Source organism: Bombina bombina, chromosome 5, assembly GCF_027579735.1.
Source record: "Bombina bombina isolate aBomBom1 chromosome 5, aBomBom1.pri, whole genome shotgun sequence".
Classification (NCBI taxonomy): Eukaryota; Metazoa; Chordata; class Amphibia; order Anura; family Bombinatoridae; genus Bombina; species Bombina bombina.
Window position 1 is genome coordinate 800,509,297 of NC_069503.1, and position 14,273 is coordinate 800,523,569.

A 14,273-nucleotide genomic window follows, 5' to 3' on the forward strand; every position below is an offset into this window, starting at 1 on the left:
ACTAGGTTGCTTCACTCATGTGAGTTTATTTAGTAATAAGGATCTTCAGTTTTAAAAGTCAGATTCACACATGAAAGCGCCTTCTTCTGTCTTTTAGATTTCTTATAAATTGCAAACTGTGAAGAACCTAATATTACTGGACATACATATTTCCATATATCACTAAGGCAATGATATTCACAAAATGTGTATCTATTTTAAACTGTTATATTATGTAATGTTAAAAGGAATATTCAAGAATGATTTAGAATAAAAAATATAAAAGTACCAATATCTCACATTTTGTCAAAATTTAAAATACATGCCTTAGACTTGGCTTTCGTTTACAAGAACCCATCTATAATAATCACAGGTTTATAATACATTAGAGCATTTTTATTATTGCAATTTAGTTTACTTGTAACTATGTTTTCAACTCCCTCCCCAGAGGGATTAATTAAACACATAGGGCCTGATAATCTAAAGCTCTCTGTTTGGAAACCTAAAATGTTTGGTCAGTACAATGAGATCCCACAAAGAATTTAAGAAAAGCAAATGTTACCTTGAGAGATGTTTATGTAACTATGGGCCAGATTAAAAGTGGAGCAGTATTTAACACTCCCGCTAACATGCTAACTCCAGTAGAAGTACGTTTTTTACCTGTATTGGGTAGCGCTCATTTTACAAGTTGAAAGTAAAAAGTTTTCACAAAAAGACAAACTTCGAATAAAGTGAAAAAAAAAACCACCCAACTCGCATGTAAACCCGATCACATATATCTATACATTGGAATATCTTTTTATAAATACTTAGAACATATTCTGCTATGTGCAGAACACTGTAATGTGAAAAATTCACAGTTAATACATAGTATAACACTTTATTAAATATGAATATTGCATAAATATGCTTTTACATAGGCATTTACTCGGTTATTTACCTCACTTCCTGGATCCACCACTGTGTTTTCTAAGCAAGAGGGGCGAGCTGTGCAGGGCAGGACTCACACCACAGATGTAGTTATTGTGTGCAACAATGCGACTAAATCCCCAACCACCATCCACAGTAAGAAAAAAAGAAAATAATCCTTTTTTACAGACCGGCCAGTGTGTTCATCCTTTTTTTTTTTTTTAACATTTTTTATTGAGAATGGTAGATATAGTAACAGCAGGTAACCAGTTTACATAAGTAAAATACAAAATCTCATCAGTCATTGGGAAGTGGCAGCAGCATATATAAGTTTTTTGCACAATTTTCAATGTTGTCTTTCGAGAGAGCTATAGGTAAGACACAAATAGATAAACTGTATATAAATATTTGGAACCTCTTTTTCTGTGAACCAAATTCTACTTAACATTATAGATCAAAATATGGTGTAGATGCCTAGATTTGGAGAGCCTATTAGTGGTAGATGTGACATATAGGGGGTTCAAAATTTTAAGTTAGTCAATCACACATAGCGAGTAAGAGGCAAAGAGTTTATTAGATGACGAGCGCACCTACAGGTATGAGTGAGTAGTAATATGGTTTGAATGGTAGTTGGGGAGAATCAGCGGGCAAGAGCCGCTTTTAATTAGGTGGGAAGGTATAGTTGAGGGGGGTGGGCCATTGCAATGGATATTATAGGAGCTAGACAACACTATATGTCGTAAGGTATTAAAGAGGTTCTCCTTAGTTAGTAGTTAAATAAATAAATAGGAGGCCGCAACTTGAGGAAATATGGAACTTTTGTGTTATTATCAACCATGTCACACAAGTCATACTGTAATAGGTTAAATGTTAATTAGAAGATATCCCCCATGAGACTATACTTTAGGTAGTATTGAACTATAATAGCTGAGAGCTTAGCTTAAGGTTGCTTTCTTATTGAAACATAACAGCCTAAACATCAACATTGTGTGCCACACTTAACTTGCATTATAAACAGTAAGCTAGTAAACAAATGACACTATATAGAGAAACCACATTTGATGTGAAAGTCTTAGGAAAGTCCTATCAATAACTTTTATACTCTATTACATTAGGCTGCTGTAAGAGTCCCAGCTGTTGAATGAAGTCCGCTAAAGATTAACGAAGTGGAACGTGCATAATTTAAATTCAGAGTAATAGAGAAGTAGTATGTATGTAGAGAGCCCCATAAACATTTAGCACAGGTATCAAACAATAGAAATGTCTAATATATCAATTATGAGAGAGTGCCACATAAATAGCATAGTTGATAAACATAAGCATAATAAATATTGACCCTACCGTAGTGGGATCTGTGAACAACATTAACTATGGTGAAGGACCTTAAAGTGACAGTCAAGTCCAAAAAAAACTTTCATGTTTCAAATAGGGCATGCAGTTTTAAACAACTTTCCAATTTACTTTTATCACCAATTTTTCTTTGTTCTCTTGGTATTCATAGTTGAAATCTAAATTTAGGAAGTTCATATGCTAATTTCATAGACCTTGAAGGCCGCCTCTAATCTAAATGCATTTTGATAGTTTTTCAACACTAGAGGGCATTAGTTCACGTATTTCATATAGATAACATTGAGCTCATGCACATGAATTTACCATGGAGACAGCTCTGATTGGCTAAAATGCAAATCTGTCAAAAGAACTGAAATAAGGGGGCAGTCTGCTGAGGCTTAGATACAAGGTAGTTACAGAGGTAAAACGTGTATAATTTTATCTGTGTTGGTTATGCAAAACTGGGGAATTGGTAATTAAGGGATTATCTATTTTTTTAAAACAACAAAAATTCTGGTGTTGACTGTCCTTTTAATACACAGCCACACCTATATTAGCATGCTGAAATGAGATGTAGTATGAGAAGTATCTACTAGGTTCTCTTAGTCATGGGTTTCTAACGGGTTATATGTACTTATTATGGGAACCTTAATTGCTAAAATATGAGGATAGCTGTATGGGGAGATAGGTTAAATCATATGGTGCCAATATATAAAGTGTGATTGGTTCCTACGTGCAAGTTCAACTCCGTTAGGCATCTATAATATCTATTGTGTGTTATAGGAACATAAGAAGCAGCATAATTATACGGCAAAGATTCTAAGAGTTCCAATATGATAGGAGGCATTAACACGCCTATGCCTATTACAAATAATAGCATGTTCAGAAAATATGTCCCATATTTTTTGGGGGGCAAAAAATATATTAGGTTTCTCTTGGCTTTATGGTGTATTATGGATAGGAGTCCAGCTTGTGCCAAAGATGATCAGGCACTGATTTGAAACTCTGAAAATCATTATGTTGCACATAGTGAATAGTATGTAAAGGGATAATGAGGGTTTTATAGAAGGATATGTATATTAGGAAGAAATAAAACCTACTCACAAGAAAATAATTAAAGCAGTATTTCAAGCATTAAATAGTAGTGACTCTATACTGACGTAGCGGTCTATTACCTCTCTAGATGGTGTGTGGCATCGTTTGAGAACACCTAGTAGTGTTAGGGTAGGGATTGATCACCTAAGGTATATTTTAGCAGACTATGTAACTGCACCTTTAATCATTATAACCTGAAGGCAGAACCTGAGGACTGTAAAATAAGCTTTTGTTTACATTATTAGCAATGGCTGAATATAATTTGATCAAACTCTCCTAGTAACATTTAATTGTAGTAATCCCACAGGAGTCTAAACAAACACCTCATTCATACATGGTGGGTAGATATAGCAGACATTCAGTAGTGTAGTGTCTATTGTCAACTGATCCCACCTGCAGTACAATTCTCAGAATAGTGACAAAGGGAGGTGTGTGTATAGATCTAGAGATCAAAGTCCCTGCATTTTTGGACTTCGCTAATTTTGGGATGAGTTTCATTGCAGACATAGTGCCTAGAGCTGGAATAGCCGGCCCTCGCCCTCCCACCGGGCGAATGACCGCATCGTACCATGCGGCAGCCATAGGTTTCAACCTTCCAGAGACATAGAGTGTAATTTGAACTTGTCTCTCGCTGTGCCCTTTTGTTGCTTATTGAGGTGGGGTCTCCTCTTTTAGCTCGAAATGCTCCAGCTTGTTTCATTCTCCTTTACCATAAGAACTTAACATATCTACATTAGACCATGCGGTGGGATCGCTGCCCGTAGCTCTGCAGACTGTGGTGAGATCTGTAAAGTAACTGGCGATCTTAGTCTCAAACTTTTCAATTGGGGACTGCACAGTAATGTAAAACTCCTCCATATTTAGGGCACCTGTAACATTAAGATGTCAAGAGAACTCCTTTGTATAAACGTGTCTTATTGTGCTGTGTGTCTTCGTGCCTATGGCGCTAGAGCTTGCTGTTGTGGTGGTGGTGATTGACTCTGTAGAGATGCCGTGCAGTTTAAGAGCAGTCTGGGTGCTGTTAGGAGGCTATTTTAACAGTTTTTAGGTGCTTATTGAGTGGTAGCTCGCCTCCTAAGTTTACTTTTGGCCGGAGCTCCGTGTTTTAGCGACCGTCCATGTTGGTAGTTGGCTCCACCCCTGTGTTCACCCTTTTTAATGGTTCCCTGACCTCAAAAAAATACTGCCAGAGATGTGGGGTGCCCCCACCCAACGCCGAGGAATCCAGTTATCGGCCGTGAATCTTGGGGACATTTTCCTTTTGTCATCTCTAGCAGTATTTTTTCTTGAGCTCTGCTGGATCTTCTCAAAGTCTTGGGAAAAGGTGCCCTCCTAAACAAGGCCTTTTTTGCTAATTGGAGGAGAGAAGTCCTCAGCTCTTTTCTTGGAAAATGTATGTATGTATTATTCTTCTCTATTTTTGGTTATAAATAGAAATAGATATTAATCTGTTTAATAAACTTTAAATTTTAGAAATAGGCTGCACCATATAGCTCCCTTTCCCAGCCCTTATTCCATAGTATTAAAATTACCTAGGAGTTTGTAGCACCAGGGGAGTCTTTTTGACTCCTGTTATATCAATGTTATGTAAGTAATCCGGTTATTTCCCTGAATAGTGCCACTTCTTCCCTTTCTTTTTTCTAAAAGTACAGTTACACTCATATTAACACTGTCTAATAAAAATTATTTTTAAAAAAATATCGCACACAAAAGTTATAAGGATTTAAAAACAAAAGATCTCAGGTGTTAGAAAAAAAGCCAACACAGGGATTTTACATTGACATACATAGAAAAACATGGATTTATATGTATAGAGATAAGTTTAACTATGGAGATAATGAAAATATTTTGCATTACAATCTTATGCACATTAAACAATATCTCAGATGTATTTTCAAAGAGATTATCGCATATAAATATCAAGATATCTAGACATATATATATTCATATACATATCTCACAAAAATAGCTATATAATTTCAACAATCATCACATATACAGAGAAATATTTATTTCAAATTAAATAGAACATATTCTGTTGCAAAAACATTTTTATGTACACTTTTAGAGGAAAATACATCATGGACTTTGCACAACAGATTAGGGTTTTTGTGGGGGTTTTTTTCTATTTGTCTTCTCTATTGACTTCTATGGGGAATAAGTGAACGCGCACATGATTTCTCAGTTTGCATTATGCAGCTTATCGCTCGCACAAAATACGTTTTTTTCTCAACTTGTAATACCTGTGCAACCCCAAATGCTGAAAATCCATAAAGTGCATGGGGGTTTTCGCAACTGATTTGCCATGCAATTTGTAATCCTGCCCTTTGTGTCATGGTGCACAACAAATTTGGGTTATACAGATGTTTACGAAAAACAATATCTCAGCTCAAGATGGTCCTAGCTCCTTGGAACAAAAACTGATCTCTAGATCTCATTACGTGTACATATATAAACATTTTGAAAATTCTTTAGACTTAGAACTTAATTTCTAATATAATGATGTCAGTCCCACTTTTAGGTTCAATTTATAATGGGAAGGGTTTGAGTCTCAGTCAGAAGTCTATTTAGTAGGGAACCTAAGTAAGTGTAGTGTGCATTTCAGGTTTGAGAATTCTCTTATTTTTTTTATGTGTGCTAGAAAGTGCTTTTTTTTATTTTTTTTAACATTTCCCCTCACTTTCAGGTTGATCATCTCAGAAATCACAGCCACTCATTGGTTGGAACAAAAGCCAGGCACATATAAATGTGGAGTAGCAAGATGTGGTATGTGCAAATATGTAGATAAGAGCAATACCTTCATGAATTCTGGGGAGACTAAAACATTCAATATGAAATTTAAATGTAAATGTGGCACTACATATGTAGTGTATCTCCTTAGCTGCAGCTGCAGAATGATCTATGTAGGTAGAACCAAAAGGAACATCCGCACCAGATTAAATGAGCATGTGAACAACATAAAAACGGTTTTAAAAACACATAGGCCCATATTTATAAAACTCCGTACGGAGCTTGAAGGGCCATGTTTCTGGCGAGTCTTCAGACTCGCCAGAAACACAAGTTATGAAGCAGAGGTCACAAAGACCGCTGCTCCATAACCTGTCCGCCTGCTCTGAGCAGGCGGACAGACATCGCCAGAAATCAACCCGATCGAGTACGATCGGGTTGATTGACACCCCCTGCTAGGGCCGATTGGCCATGAGTTTGCAGGGGGCGGCATTGCACCAGCAGCTCTTGTGAGCTGTTGGTGCAATTCTGAATACGGCGAGCGAATTGCTCGCCGTATTCAGCGAGGTCTGTCGGACCTGATCCACAGTGTAGGATCAAGTCAACCAGACCTTGATAAATAGAGGCCATAGTGTCCTTGAACACTTTAGATTATTTCACAATTCAGATCCTAAAAGTTTAAAAATTAAAGTTATTGATTGGATACCTCCCAACAAATATCCAAACAGACTATTAACTCTACGACGTAGGGTGTCCTTCTGGATATATCAACTTGACTCAATGCATCCTTTAGGTTTAAACATAGAATTGGACTTACAAGCTTTCATGTAATACATGTTCTATTAGGTAATGACAATACATGGAGCATGACACTTTATGTATTAACAGGGATGTCCTTTTATAATAAAGTGTTTTTATAATAAGGAGTTCAGAATTACATGATATCATGATAAGATTTTTTACATATATACACACAAATATGCTAACAGTTGTAACAGGATGTAAATATCCCTATGATCTTAAATTATTTTTAGATTATTTTTACAATTTGTTGCATTTTATATAGTGGATGCTTCTGTTGTGTACTGTTTTTATACTATTTTTACTATTTTTTAAATGCGAATTTGCTACAAATGTAACATATGTCAGATTTATACGCATATGTGATTGGTCATTGTATTAACATTAACTTCCCATTGGCTCTTTAAAAAGCCGGTTAGAGCCGCCAATGAACTCACTCTTGAAAAAGTCTGAGTGTTCTCAGATGAAACGCGTAGAGACTCTTAAATTCGACAGTTACTGCAAATAATCTGAAGGAACATCCTGCACCCTGCTCTACACTTGGTTTCCACTACGGCTGAAGTAGAATTGACATACAGGACTAACCCTCTATGATTTGGAACAAATGCCGATCCTATACCACATTGGTTATTTAACCATTTCATTGCTTGTTTGATTTGTTTTCTTGTAAGTAGCCACTTGTATTCTGTGCACTTACGCTATATTAAATGTTATTGTACTTGAGTCGGGCTGCAACTGTTCTGTTTTCTTTTCCAGTGTTTCCTTCTTTTGATGGAATTGGAGAATAACCATCTATGTCACGGGCTGCAAACGACCAAATGGAAGGGAGATCTGTGAGATCTGTACAACTAGCGTCTCCACTTCTGTCGTATCCAAATGGAACAACCGGGTCTTATCTTTTTTGCAAAAGCATCACCATTCCCAGGATTGTCAGCGCCAAATACCAGTATCAGTAGTATATTTAGTGTAAAATTCTGTTCATTTTTATTATTTTTTATGCTTCTATTACATATTGTCATTTCTCAAAACACATGAATAAAGTAGGCTTTTCTTCAGATTTCTAATAGCCTTAGCTCTGTAACCAGTGGCGTATCAGACTCACCAGAGAAAATCAACCTGAAAGTGAGGGGAAATGTTACAAAAATGTTATTTTCTCATCCCCATAAAAAAAATAAAAAAAATAAGAGAAGCCTCAAACATGAAAAAATCTGCATGCACACTATTTTTACCTAGGTACCCCTTAAAAGAATAGGATTGAGAATCTAACTCATTATAAATTGACCCTGAAAGTAGAACTTTTAGCAATTTTTATTATTACATTAAGGGGTCTATCTATCAAGCTCCGAATGGAGCTTGACGCCCCGTGTTTCTGGCGAGCCTGCAGGCTAGCCAGAAACAGCAGTTATGAAGCTGCGGTCTAAAGACCACTGCTCCATAACCCTGTCTGCCTGCTCTGATGAGGTGGACAGGAATCGCTGGAATTCAACCCAATCGAGTACGATCGGGTTGATTGACACCCCCCTGCTGGAGGCCGATTAGCCGCGAGTCTGCACGGATGGCATTGCACCAGCAGCTCTTGTGAGCTGCTGGTGCAATGCTTAATATGGAGAGCGTATTGCTCTCCGCATTCAGCGATGTCCGACAGACATTTCATAAATAGGCCTCTAAGTATCAAGAATTTGCAAAATGTTTACACATGAATCAGTACCTTGTAAAGTGATCTATTGATGGCTTCCGTGATAAACCAATTAAAATTGAATTTTATAATTGCCGGTTTTGCAATAGAGGTAATCAATAAAAAGAAATATTAAAAAAATTAAAAATGGTCAAGCAACCAACTTTACAATTATTGGGCCACTTGAGATGGACTGACCCTCTATTTAAAAATAAAAATAGCAGGGGAACTTCAGGGCGGCGGCCATGCTAGATCGTGACTTTGGGAGCTGGTGAACAGTTGGAGCTAATCTGCTTAATATCTTTGAATCTCTGATACATCCATCTGTCAACAATATAAATATTTGTTCTTAATACTTTTGTGCAGAAGCATGGATCTTTATTTACCAGCCCTAAGGTTCTGGAACTTTTATTGAGGCATTAGGAGTGAGGGGAAGCAGCCTCAATTTGAACGCCATTGCAGCAATATCCCTATAAGGTTCACTGAGAGCAGTGCTATCTCACTCCTCATTACTACTTATAATATGTTATTGATTATTTTCCTACAGGGAGTGCAGAATTATTAGGCAAGTTGTATTTTTGAGGATTAATTTTATTATTGAACAACAACCATGTTCTCAATGAACCAAAAAAACTCATTAATATCAAAGCTGAATAGTTTTGGAAGTAGTTTTTAGTTTGTTTTAAGTTATAGCTATTTTAGGGGGATATCTGTGTGTGCAGGTGACTATTACTGTGCATAATTATTAGGCAACTTAACAAAAAACAAATATATACTCATTTCAATTATTTATTTTTACCAGTGAAACCAATATAACATCTCAACATTCACAAATATACATTTCTGACATTCAAAAACAAAACAAAAACAAATCAGTGACCAATATAGCCACCTTTCTTTGCAAGGACACTCAAAAGCCTGCCATCCATGGATTCTGTCAGTGTTTTGATCTGTTCACCATTAACATTGCATGCAGTAGCAACCACAGCCTCCCAGACACTGTTCAGAGAGGTGTACTGTTTTCCCTCCTTGTAAATCTCACATTTGATGATGGACCACAGGTTCTCAATGGGGTTCAGATCAGGTGAACAAGGAGGCCATGTCATTAGATTTTCTTCTTTTATACCCTTTCTTGCCAGCCACGCTGTGGAGTACTTGGACGCGTGTGATGGAGCATTGTCCTGCATGAAAATCATGTTTTTCTTGAAGGATGCAGACTTCTTCCTGTACCACTGCTTGAAGAAGGTGTCTTCCAGAAACTGGCAGTAGGACTGGGAGTTGAGCTTGACTCAATCCTCAACCCGAAAAGGCCCCACAAGCTCATCTTTGATGATACCAGCCCAAACCAGTACTCCACCTCCACCTTGCTGGCATCTGAGTCGGACTGGAGCTCTCTGCCCTTTACCAATCCAGCCACGGGCCCATCCATCTGGCCCATCAAGACTCACTCTCATTTCATCAGTCCATAAAACCTTAGAAAATCAGTCTTGAGATATTTCTTGGCCCAGTCTTGATGTTTCAGCTTGTGTGTCTTGTTCAGTGGTGGTCGTCTTTCAGCCTTTCTTACCTTGGCCATGTCTCTGAGTATTGCACACCTTGTGCTTTTGGGCACTCCAGTGATGTTGCAGCTCTGAAATATGGCCAAACTGGTGGCAAGTGGCATCTTGGCAGCTGCACGCTTGACTTTTCTCAGTTCATGGGCAGTTATTTTGCGAATTGGTTTTTCCACATGCTTCTTGCGACCCTGTTGACTATTTTGAATGAAACGCTTGATTGTTCGATGATCACGCTTCAGAAGCTTTGCAATTTTAAGAGTGCTGCATCCCTCTACAAGATATCTCACTATTTTTGACTTTTCTGAGCCTGTCAAGTCCTTCTTTTGACCCATTTTGCCAAAGGAAAGGAAGTTGCCTAATAATTATGCACACCTGATATAGGGTGTTGATGTCATTAGACCACACCCCTTCTAATTACAGAGATGCACATCACCTAATATGCTTAATTGGTAGTAGGCTTTTGAGCCTATACAGCTTGGAGTAAGACAACATGCATAAAGAGGATGATGTGGTGAAAATACTCATTTGCCTAATAATTCTGCACTCCCTGTATGTCTCTTATGTCACTTAATGATGGATAACATGCTTAAAGGGACATAATACTCATATGCTAAATCACTTGAAAGTGATGCAGCATAACTGAAAATATCACCTGATTATCTCTTTGTAAAAAGAGAATATATTTTACCTCAAAATGTCTTCAGCTCACCAGAGTAACTGCTCTGTGAACAGTTATTCTTCAGATGCTGACCAGCTGCTAGTTGGAAAAAAAAATAGCCAACCAGCTTCAGCAGTGCTGAGGTCATGCTTTGCTTTGCTTTGATCTCATGAGATTACACTGAAATCTTTTTAGATTTAATAGTAAACTTCCCTAAACTGAATAGGAAAATAACACAACTGTACCTGCACATGCCAGATGCACACTCCCTTGCAAGTCCTGATTGTCTACTTAAATTCTCTTTACAGTGGGCTTATGAAGACTTGGGTAAAATATCTTCCCTTTTGGCATAGCGATATAGAGATAGGTGATATTTTCTAATCAGCTTTTTACAGCTATGTTGTATCACGTTCAATTGCTTCAACATTTGGGTATCATGTCCCTTTAGGTTTGTGGACATAAGGAGATTTGATAACTACAAGGCTGTTAAATGGAATTGTTTAGATCCTTTATTTTACATGGGGTAACTGCTGCCTTATATATCAGTATGATTGTAGTCCTGAAGGACATTTTTTATTTCATCTGGCTGACTATAATCTTTTCAACTGCAAATTATTTATGTGTTTTGCATTATCACTATATAGTCACATCATCACGGCTAAGAAAGCTCCTGCTTAATACAACCTTGTGCTGTGGAGGCTATGTTTATGATCTATTATGCTATGAGTGCCACCACAACCATTTGTTTATTGATAATTGTAACTGCTTTTATGGCGTTATACTTCCTACCTGTCAAATTAATAATCCAGACAAGTATTTCTATATATTTTATTTTCTGTGTATGTTTAGTCTTCTTCAAAGTTTATTTTTGTACTAGTGGATGAAGGGTTCCTAATCTTAAAGCTATAATATGCCTCTCATTATGCAGTAGCCCTTTGTGGTTGAAATAACCAAATCCATTCATTTCAGTACAAGGGATATTAGCGCTCCTCTTTGTTATACCAGCGCACGATAATGTGCACTGGTATTACAACTTAATCGCAATGCGAACGCAAGTCACGTTCACATTGCGAGGAAGCATTGCGCTCACAATTGCGCGCTTCCATAGGCTACTATGGGAGCCTCATTCTGATGCTGTCACAGATGGCATCAGAACCTCGCACAGCAAAGGGGGTAAGTAGCACAGCGATGGGCTGCATTTTAATATATATATGTATATGAATCTATACATATATATTTATGTGTAAATATGTGCGTATACACATATTAACACATAAAGATATATGTATACTAGCTGTTGCCCGTAGCTTCACTCGCATGGATTTTGTGATTTGTTAAAAATAGTGAAAAACCTGACTGCTCGCAACGACATGTGCCCTCACGTGTGTGCCCGTTCACATCACACTATCGCTAAAATGAACTTCTTGAGTTTTGGTTAATTCTCGTAATCTAAATATCAATTTTCACGTCTGTAACATCTTTGTTTTTTGAAAGTTCCAAAATTCCAGCACCTGGGACACGCACAGTGTGCAAACTAAGAGGGCTCTGCACAACACCCCCAACAATAGTAACAATACAAAAGATAGTCGCACCACCAAACTGCAAAATAATCAGGAGTTTATTGAGCCAGTACAAATCAACAACGTTTCTGACAGATGTCCTTAGTCATGTAACAGTGGTTGTGCTGCTTAACAAATTAGACAACGGTAGTGCTGCATAACAAATCATACATACATGACTAAGGACATCTGTCCAAAACGTTGTTGATTTGTGCAGTCTGGCTCAAACTCCTGATTATTTAGCAGTTTGGTGGTGTGACTATCTTTTGTATTGTTATCTTTGGTTTTTGAGATATAGGTATCCTCATAAATCAGCCCCCCCTCTTTTGAACCCCCTTAAGTGGATTTTGGGGACATGGCAAAACATGTGTTTCTTTATTTCTCAAGGAGAATCTAAATACGAATTTTCACGTCTGTAATATTGTCAGTTTTTGACATATAGGTATCCTCATAAACCAGCCCCCCTCTTTTCAGGGCCGATGTTAGGATTTTTGGCCACACAGGCGAGGATACATTTTGCCGCCCCCCCCAACCCCTGATTACATACCATCCCATTGCTAGTTTAAGGGATATGAAACCAATTTTTTTTCTATCATGATTCAGACTGAGCATGAAATTTTAGGCAACTTTCTAATTAACTCCTATTATCAAATTTTCTTTGTTCTCTTGGTATCTGTATAAAGCAGGAATGTAAGCTTAGGAGCTGCACCATTTTTGGTTCAGAACCTGGGTAGCACTTGCTGATTGGTAGCTAAATTCAAATCAAACAGTGTTAGTGCTGCACAGCAAATCAGGCAGTGGTAGTGCTGCACAACAAATCTGGCAGAGGTTGTGCTGCACAACAAATCAGGCAGTGGTTGTTCTGCACAAAAAAATCATGCAGTGGTTGTGCTGCACAAAAAATCAGGCAGTAGTTGTGCTGCACAACAAATCAGGCAGTGGTTGTACAGCACAACAAATCAGGCAGTGGTTGTGCTGCCCAACAAATCAGGCAGTGGTTGTGCTGTATAGCAAATCAGAAAGTGGTTGTGCTGTATAGCAAATCAGACAGGGGTTGTGCTGCATAGCAAATCAAACAGTGGTTGTGCTGCACAACAAATCAGACAGTGGGTGTGCTGCACAACAAATTAGACAGTGGTTGTGCTGCATAACAAATCACACCGTGGTTGTGCTGCTTAACAAATCAAACAACGGTAGTGCTGCATAACAAATCAGACACGCAGCATTCACATACATGCAGACACAACATAAACACATCACATACTTATACATGCAGACACACAATATACAGTACACACACCACATATATGTAGACACACAACATACACACAATAAATGCACATTCAAGTACTTCTAGCCATAGCATGGACATGTGTATAAACACAGAAGGGACAACTGAGTTGCTGTTAAGAGCAAGCCCTCAAATGTATGGTTCCACTCACATATGCTTCCATTATGCATCACGTAAGTTGCTATTTGTAAACCAACCTCTCACAGAATGTGTTCTAGGTAATTTGTACTGGCAAGCAAAAATTTGCGGAAAATTCCAACCCCATGTGAAATAAAAAATAAATAAATAAAATAAAAAAAGAGAGATAAAGCCCTGTGGGTACCATACAAAATGTGAGCGATGCAGTCTAGAACAGGTACTGGCAACTGACAAGTATCTCAAACAGCAGCGCCAATTACGGGCCTTTAATACCTGTTTAGCATCATCCCTTTAGGGAGCGAAGTTCTGCCGTGTGCCACATGCCTACTAAATTTCATTTAAGCCTTATTAGTTTAATGAGAACAGTCATTTTTTGCCTATGTCAATAATTTAGCAATTTATTTGATATTCTACAGACTACCGAGCACTACAATTTGTAAAAAAATAAATTAAAAAATGTAGCATTGTAAAAAACAAACCTACCTCTTACAGAATGTGTTCTATGGACCCTAGAATCATGGACAGAAATTTGCACACATATATCTGTTGATCCCAG